The following is a 10,559-nucleotide window of genomic DNA, read 5'->3' on the forward strand; positions in this document are numbered from 1 at the left end:
ACATCCGTAGCAGGTCATTTGCATGTGCCTGTTCATTTAGGCTACTTCCTGGTATTCTTTCTGATATTACTGTATTAGCCACGTGCTTCCATTTCAGGTGCCGTAGGTTGAAGTCCCCAAGCAGGATGATGTTCGGAGCTGGATTTGTGTGGTTTTCCAAGCAGTGTTCTATTTTCATTAGTTGGTCTTTAAACTGCTGAGGGTTTGCCTCGGGTGACTTATATACAAGGACAATAACTACATTTAGGATCTCTATTTTGATTATCAGCACTTCCACCATATCATTTGAGGTGTTTAGCAGCTCAGTACAGATGAGTGTGTCTTTGATGTAGAGGCTGACCCCACCCTGAAGCCAGTGTTTCCTATCACATCTGAAAAGATTGTACTCTGAGATCCATATTTCACCATCATGGTAGTCCTTTGTGTGGGTTTGTGGTAGTCCTTTGTGTGGAGTGCAGCACTTCTTGGATACAGAATAAACAACTGTCAATGTTATCTTAATTGATATTGTAACCAAACTGCACTGCATCCTATGATGTAAGTTAATTACCAGGAAAAAATGCTAAGCCATTTTGGCTACACAGTGAGCCTGAATCAAACATGGCCATAATCTTTTGATTTGGCTATGGTCTACAATTCAGATGATTCTAATAATACTACTTAAAAAGCCAACAACACTTTCCAAAATGGCCCAATTTCCTGAGCAATGTGGAATGGATACGGATCACATTATACCAAACAGTTTGCCAACGGATTTTAAAAGCTACTCAACCTTACCCAACTGAACTCATCTCAATTTCAGCCCATCCTCCAAACATGGGGAGGTAAATGTAACAGCACAAATAAGTGCAATTATGTACTATTCATAGCAGTAATGAATTGTACCTATTTCCATTTAGTATTAAACCGTACTGTCAAATATATTGTGCATATTTGAGTTTTCCTGAAAAGCTGAATAGAAAACCACAACCTAACCTTCTTAGTATTTGAAGATAAGCATTTTATTGATTCTTAATTACAATTAGTACTTAACCTATAGCTATACTGATTTTCAAATTTTGTATAAAATCTCTATTGTTTAATAAAACTGAAAAAGAAATTCCTGATATTTAAAACTTGTTTATAGCAAATTGAAATTGAAAACTTCATCCTAAAATTCTGAGTGTCTTAACAGAAAACTAGGAGAATAAATAGGGGGCGGGGGTAAATGTAACAGCCCCATAAGTGCAATTATGCACTATGTATGACAGTACAGAAATGTACTTATTACACTTAGTATTAAACCGTATTGTCAATTCGGAGGATGGGTTGCCCAATTTAGCACAGCCTATTTAATGATACATGCAACATTTACTACAATTAAAAATCATATCTAATCTAATCTAGCCTATCTAATGATATATGCAATATTAGCTACACTTAGGAAATGTGGTTTGCCAAAAACACATTCTGCCTGAAACACTGTTATTTGCTATGCAAGAATGTTACACTCAAACCCCAATGTATTTACTTTCTCAACCCAATGTACCTTCTTGAATATAAATTAATAAATAAATGAATAAACAAATAATAAATAAATAAAAACTCCACACAATTTGACTGCACCCACATGAAACACGTACGTGTCATTAAAACATTGTACCATTTTTCTGTTCAATAAAGGTTTATTATTATTCAAACGATTCTTTACTACTGAAAAAGTAATGCATGTTGTCAGAGCAGGGGGGGCAAATCCAGGAATTTCAATCAAATATATTAATATTACTAGGCTAGGCTAGGCAAGGCTAAGCTGGGCTGGGTTGGATTAGTTAATTTGAGATAGGTTTTAAAATTAGTTGGTAAAGCATCTTGGGCACAAAGCATCGTGTACCTGTAATCGATGACCTGGTTCACTTTGCAACACACATCGAACTTAAGGCATTAATTCAAGAAAATCCTAATGTCAATACGAGCCTAGCTGAAGACCCCCCCCCCCCAAGAGTTGTGTGCTCACACTCTGGAGAGCAGATATATTATTTCCTTACCTTCATTGTGGTAAATAAAAAAGCATGTAATTAGTGTCTATTGTGCATTCCTCCCCCCCCCCCCACTACAGTAGCCCATGAATGCTCAGGTGGAGGATTTTAATTAAAACCTACTTTATCAGCCCAGCTTTATCCCAACCCTAAGCAATACACCCTAACCAAACGAGATATATATATCATATACTGTATATATACTTTGTATCTCTCTCTCTCTCTCTATTTGTGTGTGTGTATAATTATATTATATTTTATTTATATATATATATATTATATATATATATATATATATATATATATATATATATATATATATATATATATATATATATATATATATATATATATATATATATATTATATATATATATATACAGTATATATATATATATATATATACAGTATATATATGTCGTACCTAGTAGCCAGAACGCACTTCTCAGCCTACTATGCAAGGCCCGATTTGCCTAATAAGCCAAGTTTTCACGAATTAATATATTTTCTCTATTTTTTTTCTTATGAAATGATAAAGCTACCCATTTCATTATGTATGAGGTTTTTTTTTTTATTGGAGTTAAAATTAACGTAGATATATGACCAAACCTAACCAACCCTACCTAACCTAACCTAACCTACCTTTATAGGTTAGGTTAGGTTAGGTAGCCGAAAAAGTTAGGTTAGGTTGGGTAGGTTAGGTAGTCGAAAAACAATTAATTCATGAAAACTTGGCTTATTAGGCAAATCGGGCCTTGCATAGTAGGCTGAGAAGTGCGTTCTGGCTACTAGGTACGACATATATATATATATAATTATTTAAGTTTGACAATTGTAAAGAGAGGATTAGTGGAAAAGCATAATAAGCCTGGGGCCTCAGATTAAGGACGTGCCCGAAACGCTGTGCATACTAGTGGCTTTACAAGAATGTAATTACTATACTATGTATCATCACAATACCAATGTACCTTCTTGTAAATATATAAATAAAATAAATAAAAATAATAATGTGGTTGGCGAGGGTACTGGGGGCCCACCATCATCAGCCTGTACTGGGGCCGCCACCACCAGCCTGTACTGGGGCCGCCACCACCAGCCTGTACTGGGGCCGCCACCACCAGCCTGTACTGGGGCCGCCACCACCAGCCTGTACTGGGGCCGCCACCACCAGCCTGTACTGGGGCCGCCACCACCAGCCTGTACTGGGGCCGCCACCACCAGCCTGTACTGGGGCCGCCACCACCAGCCTGTACTGGGGCCGCCACCACCAGCCTGTACTGGGGCCGCCACCACCAGCCTGTACTGGGGCCGCCACCACCAGCCTGTACTGGGGCCGCCACCACCAGCCTGTACTGGGGCCGCCACCACCAGCCTGTACTGGGGCCGCCACCACCAGCCTGTACTGGGGCCGCCACCACCAGCCTGTACTGGGGCCGCCACCACCAGCCTGTACTGGGGCCGCCACCACCAGCCTGTACTGGGGCCGCCACCACCAGCCTGTACTGGGGCCGCCACCACCAGCCTGTACTGGGGCCGCCACCACCAGCCTGTACTGGGGCCGCCACCACCAGCCAGTACTGGGGCCGCCACCACCAGCCTGTACTGGGGCCGCCACCACCAGCCTGTACTGGGGCCGCCACCACCAGCCAGTACTGGGGCCGCCACCACCAGCCTGTACTGGGGCTGCCACCACCAGCCTGTACTGGGGCACAAAGCTTCCTGGCAATACGTTGGTAATGAATAAATATATATTTACTCATTATAATGTTGGTGCTGAATGTACAACACAAAAAACAATTTTAATCTGAAAAAGTACCTTTTTATTAATAAATTAGACGAAAATAAAGAGCTGGTGACACCAAATAAAGTCGACGATCCAAGCGTCGGTTAGGTTAGGTTAGGTCAGCCTAACATATCATGTTTATTCATTACTAACGTATTGCCAGGAAGCTTTGTGAAGCTTGTGTAGCTTGTGGTAATTAGACGGACCCCTGGGGCCGCCACCACCAGCCTGTACTGGGGCCACCAGCCCATACCTGGGCCACCTGCCCGTACTGGGGCCAACACCAGCCTGTACTAGGGCCACCAGCCCGTACTGGGGCCAACACCAGCCTGTACTAGGGCCACCAGCCCATACTGGGGCCACCACCAGCCTGTACTGGGGCCACCAGCCTGTACTGGGGCCGCCGCCAGCCTGTACTAGGGCCACCAGCCCGTACTGGGGCCAACACCAGCCTGTACTAGGGCCACCAGCCTGTACTGGGGCCGCCACCAGCCTGTACTGGGGCCACCAGCCTGTACTGGGGCCAACACCAGCCTGTACTAGGGCCACCAGCCCGTACTGGGGCCGCCACCAGCCTGTACTGGGGCCACCAGCCCGTACTGGGGCCGCCACCAGCCTGTACTGGGGCCGCCACCAGCCCGTACTGGGGCCAACACCAGCCTGTACTGGGGCCAACACCAGCCCGTACTGGGGCCGCCACCAGCCTGTACTGGGGCCGCCACCAGCCCGTACTGGGGCCAGCACCAGCCTGCCAGTCACCTCACACTCCGTGGTGCGGCAACACTGCCTCACTACACACCTTCAGGTCTCCCGGACACAGGTGTGGCCTACCTCAAGACGTGCTGGGGAGGAGCTCAGGGAGGAGCGACGACCCTAGTTACCACGGACCCTGGAGTGACGGACCACACTGCCCCGCCTCCCCCTCCCGTCAGCTGACACTGCGGCTCCTCCCCCTCCGTCAGCTGACACTGCGGCTCCTCCTCCCGTCAGCTGACACACTGCGACTCCCCCCCCCCGTCAGCTGACCACTCTGCGGCTCCTCCCCCCCCCCGTCAGCTGACCACTCTGCGGCTCTTCCCCCCGTCAGCTGACACTGCGGCTCCTCCCCCCCCTGTCAGCTGACCACTCTGCGGCTCCTCCCCCCGTTAGCTGACCACTCTGCGGCTCCTCCCCCTGTCAGCTGCCCACTCTGCGGCTCCTCCCCCTGTCAGCTGACCACTCTGCGGCTCCTCCTCCCGTCAGCTGACCACTCTGCGGCTCCTCCCCCCGTTAGCTGACCACTCTGCGGCTTCTCCCCCTTCCCCGTCAGCTGACCACTCTGCGGCTCCTCCCCCTTCCCTGTCAGCTGACCACCCTGCGGCTCCTCCCCCTTCCCTGTCAGCTGACCACTCTGCGGCTCCTCCCTCCGTCAGCTGACACTGCGGCTCCTCCCCCTCCCCCGGCAGCTGACCACTCTGCGGCTCCTCCCCCCGTCAGCTGACACTCTGGGGCTCCTACCCCCCGTCAGCTGACCACTCTGCAGCTCCAACCCCCCCCCCCCCCTGTCAACTGACCACTGCGGCTCCTCCCCTCGTCAGTTGACACTCTGGGGCTCCTCTCCCCGTCAGCTGACACTGCGGCTCCCCCCCCCCCTGTCAATTGAGCACTCTGCGACTCCTCTCTCCGTCAATCAAATCAAATCAAATGTTTATTCAGGTAAAGTACATATATACAAGGCGAAATACAAAAGTTGATGGATACATAGATATAGGGCTAGTTCATACAATGCCTGAACTATTACGCAAAGCGTTTCGGGCAGGAAAAAACTAAGACTAAAACTTAATACTAACTTAGATTAAAGTATAAATTGTGTTGAGAAAAAATCAGAAAAAATGAAAAAATCGTAGACATGGGTTGACATTTTGGGGGTGAGGTAGGTTACATTGAGTTAATTAGGTAGTACTTAGTTTTTATCTTAAACTGGTTGGGAGACGTACAGTCTTTAACATGATTGGGAAGGTCATTCCACATTCGAGGTCCCTTGATTTGTAAAGCATTTCTAGTTTGACTAAGTTGTACTCTTGGAATATCAACTAGGTATTTGTGTAGCGAGTAGATTATCCTAATAATATACTCGATCCAAATGCATTGTTAATATTCCTGTCAACCTTTGGAGATGAATGAGGTGAGGCGTTGCCCGGGCAACACGGTGAGGTGTTGCCTGAGCATATAAGCAGCAGAATAGCAAACATTAACTAGTCTACTTTCAAGTGTGGTCTAGAGCAGACACTTGCGAGATACTGTACCGACTCTCAGTGCGCTCAACTCACACCAAAGTATCACCAGTATACTTCTGTATATTCGACCAAATACATATATAGTATCTTAGTGTCTGTGTTTATTGTCACCGTTACATTGTGTTGCCCGAGCATATAAGCAGCAGAATAGCAAACATTAACTAGTCTACTTTCAAGTGTGGTCTAGAGCAGACACTTGCGAGATACTGTACCGACTCTCAGTGCGCTCAACTCACACCAAAGTATCACCAGTATACTTCTGTATATTCGACCAAATACATATATAGTATCTTAGTGTCTGTGTTTATTGTCACCATACTTTACGTAACAATAGAACCGTTACATTGGTGACCCAGTGAGTGAAAAGAATACCTAGTCACAAACTAGATCTTCGTCATGGATTTATCTACCAGGTTTCCAGCATACAACGCAGATGAGCCAGAATTTTGGTTCATGCAGATGGAGGCTATTTTCGACCTTCACGAAATTTCGACTGAGAAAGCCCGATATGCCTGTACCCTGCCAACACTTACCTCGGAGGCTATGCACACTGCCTCCGCTGTCATCACCGGACACCAGGACGTACACCACATTGAAGGCCGCTCTTCTACAGGCAGCAATGAAACGCCGCATTCAACAAAAGGACCAACTCCTCACTGACAAAAGATTAGCAGACAAAACACCAGCTCAGCTTCTGCGGCATATTCAGTATGTGATGCATACTGCAACTGGCCCAGCCCCCAGCGAGATTGTGAGATCACTATGGATACAACTCTGTCCAAAACACATTCAACCGGCCCTATTCAGTGTGGCTGACGACACCCCATTAGACCAGCTGGCTACACTGGCAGACCGGCTTCATACGACGTCTGATAACGCTACGCTGTCCCATCCCAGTGTAACACAGCAGATTACAGACACCCAACAACTCGACGTCCTCCAGAACCGGCGTTTCTTCCACCCAGGGAGGACGTACCATGCGAATCCAGTATCAGTCTCTAGGCGACAGCGAGAACGTCGGGGAGAGCTTTGTTCTTACCATCAGAAGTTCGGACACCAAGCCCGCAACTGCAGCGCTCCTTGTTCCTGGTCGGGAAACTACTTCGGCGGGGACTGTTAACGGCCAGTGACCCCGCCATTTCAAACATTACACTGCTCTACATATCTGACATCATAACCAAACGCCGTTTCCTCGTTGACACAGGTGCAGCAGCTAGTGTGTTGCCTCCCCCACTGGTCAAACCAACCCGTACTCCTGGTTTGAACTTACGAGCCGCCAATGGTACGTCCGTCCGTACATATGGGACCCACGCCCTGGTTCTCGAGTTCGCCTCTCTGGGTCGCTTTACGTGGACTTTCCTCATAGCGGATGTGGAACAACCCATTCTTGGATGGGATTTCCTGCAACACCATCGACTTATTGTGGATCCCGCAGGTGCAGTACTTCGAGCCTCTCCTAGTACCTCTACACAAGTTAACATCGTCACCCCAGTCGCATCTACGGAACTTCAAGCACTCCTGGATGAATTCAAAGATGTGACCCAACCCGCCAGCCCTCAACCAGAGGTGCAACATATATATACGATTACGCATCACATTACTACAACGGGAGCACCTACCTTCGCCAGACCACGCCGCCTGGCACCGGAACGACTGGCGGTAGCACGTGCTGAATTCAAAAATCTACACGAGGCAGAAATAATCCGCCCTTCGAACAGTCCATGGGCTTCACCTCTCCATATGTTCACTTTTACAACCCCAGTTACCAGCCGCACCACAACCTGATCCTGCGACGACGGACGATCCTGTACGACCTCCCACCCTACGACCCCAGTTAGATGACATCAGCGAAGAGGAGGAAGTTAACTTTGATGGTTATGTAACGCGAGCAGGGCGTACAATTCACCGACCAGCTAAGTTCCTTGATCAAGTATTTTTCCTTTCATCCCCTGGGAGGGGGAGTTCTGTAGCGAGTAGATTATCCCAATAATATACTCGCTCCAAATGCATTGTTAATATTCCTGTCAACCTTTGGAGATGGATGAGGTGAGGCGTTACCCGGGCAACACGGTGAGGTGTTGCCCGAGCATATAAGCAGCAGAATAGCAAACATTAACTCACGGGAGACACCTCCCATCACGCAGGGTGCAGTCGCACCTCCACAGATCTCCAGTATCATCTATTGATACTGGTGGTGGCTCAAAAGGGCCACCACTTACGGGCAATTCATGCCTGTGCCACCTTTTGGGTGGCTTAATCTAAATCAATCATCATCAAACATTAACTAGTCTACTTTCAAGTGTGGTCTAGAGCAGACACTTGCGAGATACTGTACCGACTCTCAGTGCGCTCAACTCACACCAAAATATCACCTGTGTACTTCTGTATATTCGACCAAATATATATATAGTATCTTAGTGTCTGTGTTTATTGTCACCATACTTTACGTAACAATAGAACCGTTACATTTGTTTCTGGTGTAGTGTTCATGGGATCTGTTACAACCTTCTAGGAAGCTTTTAAGGTCAGGATTGACATTACAGTTCAGCGTTTTATATATATAAAATACACATGAGAGGATGTGCAGTGACTTAATATCTAACATATTCAGAGATTTGAGTAAGGGTACCGAGTGATGTCTGTGGCCAGAGTTAGATATTGTCCTAATTATAGCAGCTTTGTGTTGAGTAATTAGAGGACGTAAATGATTTTGGGTAGTAGAACCCCAAGCACAAATACTGTAGTTGAGATAAGGATGGATGAGAGAGTATAGAGTGTCACCAGGGCAGGGCGAGGTACTTAATATCTAATCTTAGAAAGAATGCCAACAGTTTTTGAAACTTGTTTTGATATATTTAGAATGTGTCCCTGGAAATTCAGCTTGTGGCCAATGAGAACTCCAAGGAATTTGCCATCTACTTTGTTACAAATTTGGGTATTGTTAATCCTGAGATTTATTTGATTTGAGGATTTGTTGCCAAACAAAATATAGAAAGTTTTGTCAATATTGAGGGTGAGTTTGTTGGCAGTTAGCCAGTGATGGACTTTATTTAGCTCAGTATTCACTGTGGCATTTAGAGCAAGGGGGTCAGGACTGGAGTAAATGAAGGTCGTGTCGTCAGCAAATAGAATTGGTTTGAGATGTTGGGAGGCATTTGGAAGGTCATTAATGTAGATGAGAAAGAGGAGAGGGCCAAGTATGCTCCCCTGGGGAACACCAATGTTGATGGGTAGGGTGGGAGAAATTCAATTATTCACAGAAACATATTGGAGCCTGTCAGTAAGGTAAGACTTAAGGTATTGCAGGGAGTGACCTCTGACTCCATAATGTTGTAATTTAAGAAGAAGGTCTTGGTGGTTGACAGTGTCCACAGGTCCACAAATAACCCAATAAGGAACTCATTTTTATCAAGAGCTGCATGTATGAAGTTAATCATACAAATAAGTGCATCGTTAGTGCTTTTTTGGGGTCTGAAGCTATATTGACAAGAGATAAGTATATTGTGTTTGGTTAGATAAGAGTAAAGCTGTTTGTAGATAAGTTTTTCAAATATTTTAGACAAGTTTGGCAGAATTGCAACCCGCTCTCACACAAGACAGCACATATATGACTTAATGCTTAAAGTCAATATGTTGTATATGAATTAGTACATATGTGGTATATTTCCAGTTACATTTTTCCCAAGGCCCAAACTCTTCTTCACGTACCAATTTACGTCTCACAGTACCCGTCCATCGCCGTAGACAGCAGAATAGTCGTGATTGGTTCAATTATAATGAAAATTGTAGTTTTCAGGTCCCACATGGGTTGTGAAATTTACCTGCTATTATCCATGCTGTTAGAATATTACAGTTCAGCTACATCCTATTGAAGGCTCGTAGTTTTGTTTTGTGAAATATTAGTTGTTCTTAGTAAATTATAATAAGCACTATAAATTATTACATAGAATAATAATTAAACGATTCTTCGCGGCGGGGATCGTATTCCAGGGACCATAGGATTAAGGACTTGCCCGAAACGCTACGCGTACTAGTGGCTGTACAAGAATGTAACAACTCTTGTATATATCTCAAAAAAAAAAAAAAAAAAAAATAGTGCTTCACCAATCAACATTATATACACTAGTTTGTGCTTTAAATTTTTTTAAAGAATGTATTGTAGGAACGTGAACAGAAAACGATGTTACGTTGGAATGTGTATAGGGTAAACTATTGCAAACAGGATGCCACAGTGTCTACTACCTACTGTAGGATGGGTATAGGGTCCACTACCACCTGTTAGGTGGGTAAGGTGTCCATATTACTTGTAGGATGGGTCTGGGCCCAATAACTACTCATAGGATAGGTATCGGGTCCACTACCGCCTGCAGGATGGGTATGGGGTCCACTACTGCCCCACAGAATTTTATTTTTATTTATGCATATACAAGAAGGTACATTGGGAATGTGAGGATACATAATATGGTAATTACAATCTTGTAAAGC

General features: G+C 45.5%; 1 protein-coding gene across 4 annotated transcripts in view; it reads right to left on the bottom strand.

Moving 5' to 3' along the window:
• lt (vacuolar protein sorting-associated protein light) overlaps positions 1 to 5,408 on the bottom strand; it is a 263,565-nt gene extending 258,157 nt beyond the window's left edge. For 2 of the 4 annotated variants that reach the window (XM_045740818.2, XM_069323831.1), the window contains exon 1: positions 4,630 to 4,770. The gene's annotated coding sequence lies outside the window, so the exon portion shown is untranslated. Of the gene's footprint in view, positions 1 to 4,597; positions 4,771 to 5,351 lie in introns of those variants that run through there. The other 2 variants (XM_045740821.2, XM_045740819.2) reach the window with 2 other exon arrangements.
• Positions 5,409 to 10,559: the final 5,151 nt, after the last annotated feature.

This window comes from Procambarus clarkii, chromosome 13 (assembly GCF_040958095.1).
Source record: "Procambarus clarkii isolate CNS0578487 chromosome 13, FALCON_Pclarkii_2.0, whole genome shotgun sequence".
NCBI lineage: Eukaryota > Metazoa > Arthropoda > Malacostraca > Decapoda > Cambaridae > Procambarus > Procambarus clarkii.